This window comes from Oreochromis niloticus, linkage group LG13 (assembly GCF_001858045.2).
Source record: "Oreochromis niloticus isolate F11D_XX linkage group LG13, O_niloticus_UMD_NMBU, whole genome shotgun sequence".
In the NCBI taxonomy this organism is placed as follows: Eukaryota; Metazoa; Chordata; class Actinopteri; order Cichliformes; family Cichlidae; genus Oreochromis; species Oreochromis niloticus.
In genome coordinates, this window is record NC_031978.2 from 31,611,287 (window position 1) to 31,618,119 (window position 6,833).

Below are 6,833 nucleotides of genomic sequence, written 5' to 3' on the forward strand. Positions count from 1 at the left end.
TTGGTGTGGTGATAAGCACTTGGTATGGGCCTTCCCAGCGGGGCGAGCTCCAATTCTTTCTCTGCAGAACTCGAATCAGGACCCAATCACCTGGCTTCAACCTGCAAGATACTGGAGAAGATTCAGAAGGCAGTTTATTGTTCAAAACAATATCTTTGTTTTCTAGTAGCTTCGACATCCATTCTGCTAGTGTGGTCTCTCTGATTGATTTATCTAAAGGTTCACTTGTGATTGGCAGTGGAAATGGTCTGCCATGAATTATTTCAAAAGGTGTGAGTTTCTGAGAACCCTGTGTTAGTCTCATCCACATTTTTACTAGGCCTATATACTCAGGCCATGGTCTCCCTGTTTCTTCCATACATTTTCTAAGTCTCTGTTTTATTGTGCCGTTAGTTCTTTCCACTAATCCTGCACTTTGCGGGTGATAAGCACAGTGATTTTTGATGCTGAATCCTAGTGCTTCAGAGACTTTGCTGATTACCTCATTGACAAAGTGTGTCCCATTATCTGATCTTATCAGAGTGGGGATGCCATATGTTGGAATAAAATGGTTACATAAGCATTTTGCTACTGAAATGGCATCTGCTTTCTTTACTGGGTAGATTTCTGGCCATTTTGAGAATACGTCTATGATCACTAGAGCGTATTTTGAGCCTTGGCATTCATTTAGTTCAATAAAATCCATGTGGATTGTGTGGAAAGGATGAGGTGGTGTGGGAAAATGACCTGTTTTTGGTCTGAGATTCCCTTGTGCATTGTGTTTTTGGCAAATCATGCATGTTCTGACAAATTCCTTTGCTGAAGTTTCGAAATTTAGAGTGTAAAAGTGTTTTGGAGATTATATCTACTATCCCTCCTGTTGACGCATGAGTAACTCCATGTGTCACTAAGGCTGCTGTTTTGTGTAGAGATTTTGGAAGTATTGGTTTTCCTTCACAAACCATCAAGTCATCTTTTAGTTGCGCTCCGCATTTCAGCCATTTCCTTTGCTCAGCTGTGGGAGCTGCTTTTTGTTCATCCTTTGTCAGTAAAATTGTTTCCCTTTGTAATTTCATAGTCATTCTTCTGATGTGCTGCACACTTGCAAATTGCTAAATGTCGCATCACATGAGGAGTTTCCTCCCATGTAAACAGATGTGTGCCATGATAAAACCTTCTCCACACACTAGAAACAAGAAACTAATTTCAACCGTTGTTACATCTTAGTCACTTATTTTATAATACAGTTATTTTTTCAAATCTAATATCAATCAACTAATTTGCATATCAGCTTATAATGCGCTAAATTGACAGGTCAACAGAAATGCACGTTCAAAAGATTATCACAAAAGAGAATTTCCTCCATACAGTAAATTACTTGTGTTGCATCAATCAAGGAGAAAGCATCTCACAATTTATTGTATTACCAACTAAATTTATTGTCTGATCACTGCTTGGTCATACCAGACTCTCTCTGTGTCTTTATTTTTCCTTGTCTGTTTTCACAAACGTTTCACCTATTGTCCTGCAAGCTGGAGAGTTAAATATCAGTAGTGGGTAAATTCAGCAGTTGATAACAAAACTATTAAGTTTTTCCTGTTTTAACACCAATGTGAGATATAGAGGCGCACATATAGTGTGTGTTCTAGTGTAAGCTGCTCTTCATTGCATGTATGTGTGTTAGTACGCTTGCAAGCAGGGCCTCTGGGCCTGTCTCACCCAAAAGGGCATTTTCTTAACAGTTGCCTTTCACTCGCGTGTGTTAAGAAAGGCAAGTGTGCTTGTAGCAGTTGTGAGATTATTATGCTGTCATATATTACATTATACCTGTAATCAAAATGAGTGAATCATGACACTGCTGTAGGCCACATCATACTTCTTGTGGAATCAGTATGTAGTTTTAGTGTGCATCACACTTCTTAGTTAAAAGAATGTGAAAATCATTAGATTTATTAGATAGGTTTGTATTATCCTATACTGCTGATTTACTGTGAGTGAGTTACACTGTTTCATGACATTTCATACTGCCGAGTTATGAAGAGAACATTGTATTCAGAGAGTAGGGGCCTCTCTCTTTTTTTTCTTTGTGATAGTAAAGAGAACAGAGCACATGCCACGGGAGCGTCACCCCCACCCTTGGTGGAAGCAGGAAAAACAGGGAGCCAAGGTCATAACTCAGGCTCACAAAGAGTCAGAAAGAATGTGAATACTTAGTTTTGTGGCTGTGGCGCATTCTGTATAGCTTCTTTTCTTTGTTTAGTAGCTTTCTGCCTTCACCTGAGGGTGTGCCCTAAGCATGTGACTTCAGGTCTCCATAATTGGAGTTTATTTCAATTCAATTCAATTCAATTCAATTTTATTTATATAGCGCCAAATCACAACAAAAGTCGCCTCAAGGCGCTTTATATTGTACAGTAGATAGCACAATAATAAATACAGAGAAAAACCCAACAATCATATGACCCCCTATGAGCAAGCACTTTGGCGACAGTGGGAAGGAAAAACTCCCTTTTAACAGGAAGAAACCTCCGACAGAACCAGGCTCAGGGAGGGGCGGGGCCATCTGCTGCAACCGGTTGGGGTGAAAGAAGGAAAACAGGATGAAAGACATGCTGTGGAAGAGAGACAGAGATTAATAACAGATATGATTCGATGCAGAGAGGTCTATTAGCACATAGTGAGTGAGAAAGGTGACTGGAAGGGAAAAACTCAATGCATCATGGGAATCCCCGGCAGCCTACGTCTATTGCAGCATAACTAAGGGAGGATTCAGGGTCACCTGGTCCAGCCCTAACTATATGCTTTAGCAAAAAGGAAAGTTTTAAGCCTAATCTTGAAAGTAGAGATAGTGTCTGTCTCCCGTATCCAAACTGGAAGTTGGTTCCACAGAAGAGGGGCCTGAAAACTGAAGGCTCTGCCTCCCATTCTACTTTTAAATACTCTAGGAACAACAAGTAAGCCTGCAGAGCGAGAGCGAAGTGCTCTAATAGGGTGATATGGTACTACAAGGTCATTAAGATAAGATGGGGCCTGATTATTTAAGACCTTGTATGTGAGGAGCAGGATTTTGAATTCAATTCTGGATTTAACAGGAAGCCAATGAAGGGAAGCCAAAACAGGAGAAATCTGCTCTCTCTTTCTAGTCCCTGTCAGGACTCTTGCTGCAGCATTTTGGATTAACTGAAGGCTTTTCAGCGAGTTTTTAGGACATCCTGATAATAATGAATTACAGTAGTCCAGCCTGGAAGTAATAAATGCATGAACTAGTTTTTCAGCATCACTCTGAGACAGGATATTTCTAATTTTAGAGATGTTGCGCAAATGGAAGAAAGCAGTCTTACATATTTGTTTAATATGTGCGTTGAAGGACATGTCCTGGTCAAAAATGACTCCAAGGTTTCTCACAGTGTTACTGGAGGCCAAGGTAATGCCATCCAGAGTAAGAATCTGCTTAGATACCATATTTCTAAGATTTTCAGGGCCGAGTACAATAACCTCAGTTTTATCTGAATTAAGAAGCAGAAAGTTAGCGGCCATCCAGGTCTTTATGTCTTTAAGACATTCCTGCAGTTTTATTTAAAGATAAATAAGATGATTTCATTTATTGCTCGCAGATCATGCACTAGACGGTATTTTGCAGTATTAGCCTGCTTCAACACTTAAACAAAACATCACTCTTTGTTTTATTATTATTATTATTATTATTATTATTATTATTATTATTATTATCCTGTCTCAAAACAGAAAATGAAATTGTAGTTGTTCTTGGCTGAGAAACACAAAACCTCTCTTTTTTTTTTTCTTTTTTTTTTCAAAACAAGAAACTAAGTTTTAATTTTTCAGCCTTGTCACATAAAACAAAACAGACAACCCAGCTCTCAGCTGGCTCTGGACTTATCATCATCAAGGACGCATGGTGAGAGCTACTTCAGAAGTTACAGTGCTCATTACTCAAGCAACATTTAAAAAAAGGAACAAAAAACAAAACTCAGCACACTACACAGAGAACAACAACAAGACACAACTGAAGGTGTTGTTCTTGTTTGTTCTCCTTGAATTTTAGAATAAAGTTATTACATCTCCATTAGTAATTCGTATGCCTAATCATTATGTGCCACTGTGATCCACAAGTATGATCACAAATTTATTTTCCAAACTTACTAAGCAAACAAACAAAAATAAAACAAATTGCCTATGGCATCATCAAGGCTTTGCGTTCATATTAATTGAGTGTAAGCTGCTTTCTTCATTGCAAGTATTTATTACAATACGGTTTAATTCATGCATCTTATCAGAGAGTTCTAAATTCAACCTATCTCCTCACACACACACGGTTTCCTGTCACCGACAGGCACACATTTCCTGTTTCTGCAGACTCTGTCTTTCATTGTATTTATAGTCTAAAAACCCTCTTTAATTCTACTAAAAACAATCTAAATCCCTTGATCTAAAAATGATACACCTTTATTTCACACACACTTTTAAATTGAGCTCTTTCAGACATCAGGAATCATCACACACACTGCCTTTTCTCTCAAACTTCCACTTGTTCACACACTCTACTATGAACCTTTGTAGTGTTATTATTACTTATGTTTTATTATTTTTGTACAAATCACACCCAATCACTCAAAACCTACTACTCACAACATTCACACAGTTAAAATCACTCAAAATATGCTTTCATACGAGTATTTCAGACATGCTTTTCAAGATATATAGAGGTCACTCACTGTACATCCACAGTAATGAATTCAAACTCTATTTATACAATTGTAGTGAGCAAAACCAGCATCTCAGTCACAGGCCAGTCACAGGCATTTAGCAACATTTGCAAACAATAGTTATAAAGCTCAATAACCGAAAGCAACAATCTCCATGCGCGTCACCGCTCCTCATTAGCTTGGTAGTGTCCACATATTTAATTCAGCTTCTCAATCTTGTAGCTTTAGCTGTTGTATACAGGGTTTGGCTCATTAGTTGTTAGTATAGGTTTGCTCTTCATCTTAACAAAGTCCCATCTAAGATGACAGGTTTACAAGCAGGTCAAGTGTCTCTATGCACCTGATTAGTGTAGTTATTTCCTTATTTTCTTCATCTCCTATATCATTGTACTGAGTTTGAGCAAACCTTAAGCTTGAATCAGACTACTTTTAGCAATCTTCCACCTCGCATCATAACTGACTGAGGTGCCTCTTCCTATTAATAGTATGTCATTATTAATGTTATCATTGTATTGTTTTTCCTTTTTTATAACAGCAACAGTATATTACAATACACTACTTTACTACTAATATACGATAGTATATTAGTTTATATTTTATTATGTATCCATCACGGGTCTGTGTGAATCTGCAGCTTCACACCTTCCCAAGCTGGAGACATTTTCCTTGGCTGAACAATGACACAGCCTTAATATGCCTTATGCATCTCTCTTTTTTATTTGATATATTTTGTGTGAATTATCTGGTTTCACGCATTCTATTCATTCAGCTTGGTTGTCTTCCCAATTTTGTTTCATTGCTTTAATTTAAGTTAACCTTAATTTAACCTTTTGTTTATTCCACTTCATTCCTCTTTCCATGCTTTAAAATATTACAACTCTTGTGTATGCTTTGATTTCTTTTTTTGGATCTTTTTCAGTATTTATTTCTGCCTGTAAGGTTTCTTTTAGTTTTGTTAAAGCGGAGGGGCTACACTTTCCCTCCCATGTCGGGCATTTTGTTTTCTTAGGATTTCTCCATCTACATGCACTAATTTGTCCGGCGCCTGGACATTTCTTTTCTAGCCACTGCTCGTCAGCAGTGAGTTTTGTTGTTTTATTACCTATTATTAGTTTATGCTTCTTTTAGCGCTTAGTAATACACACACACCTGCGGCGCTTTCACTGGCACGAGAACAGAGAGAGGTAGCTGACACGCCCTTCTACTTTCAAGCTATTCTTGAAAGCGGTGTCACCTTTACGTGATGAAACACGACCTTCCTCTCAGTTCACCAGTACTTCAGCGACCAACAGTAAACAAATTAGTGGAATAGTTCAGCCTCCTTATTGTGCTGTAAAAAATCAACTTATTCCACAACATAAACAAACAGTATAGAACAAACAATTTTTAGACGCGCGTTATCTTTAGCTACCAGTCCTCAAGACGAGCTTAATGCTTCCAGCCCCTCTGGGCGAGCCTATTTTACCCTCTGCGGGGAGCTACCAATCCCTCTGGATGAGCTCTATTTTATTTTATGGCTTCCAGCCCCTCTTGGGCGAGCTTTAGCTACCAGTCCTCAAGACGAGCTTAATGCTTCCAGCCCCTCTTGGGCGAGCCTATTCTCTAAGTTTCATTTTCACTTTTACGCAAACTTTCACTGTCTCAAAGTTTTCCGTCTTACCTTAGTGGTGGTTTCTTCAGATGCACCCGATCAGCCCCCGACGGTGCGGACCGCTTGTAAAACGTTGGCCAAGACCCGAATTCACGTCCTTGGGCTTTATCACGCACCTAGTGCGTGAGCTGTCGACAGACTTCAACGTGGGCTTCTCGCACCGACGGGATCTGGTGAGGTGCCTCTTATGGGAGCTGCTTTAAATAGCCCGTCCCATCCGGCTCGAAGGACCAAGAAATGTTAAGGGAAAATCCCAAACCGCAGACTGCAAATATAAACAGAAACACAATGAGACAGCGTAATATATCACATGTACATGGGTGAGCGTCTCCGAAGAGAGTCACACAGTGTACCTTTTTATTCGTGCATTTATAGTCACTGGTGCCCACACAACAGGGCAGCGTATTTTCGCTCTTCTCAGAAAAATGACTATACAACAGTATGTGGCTATCTTACTGGAACATTCCATTCCTCTTTTT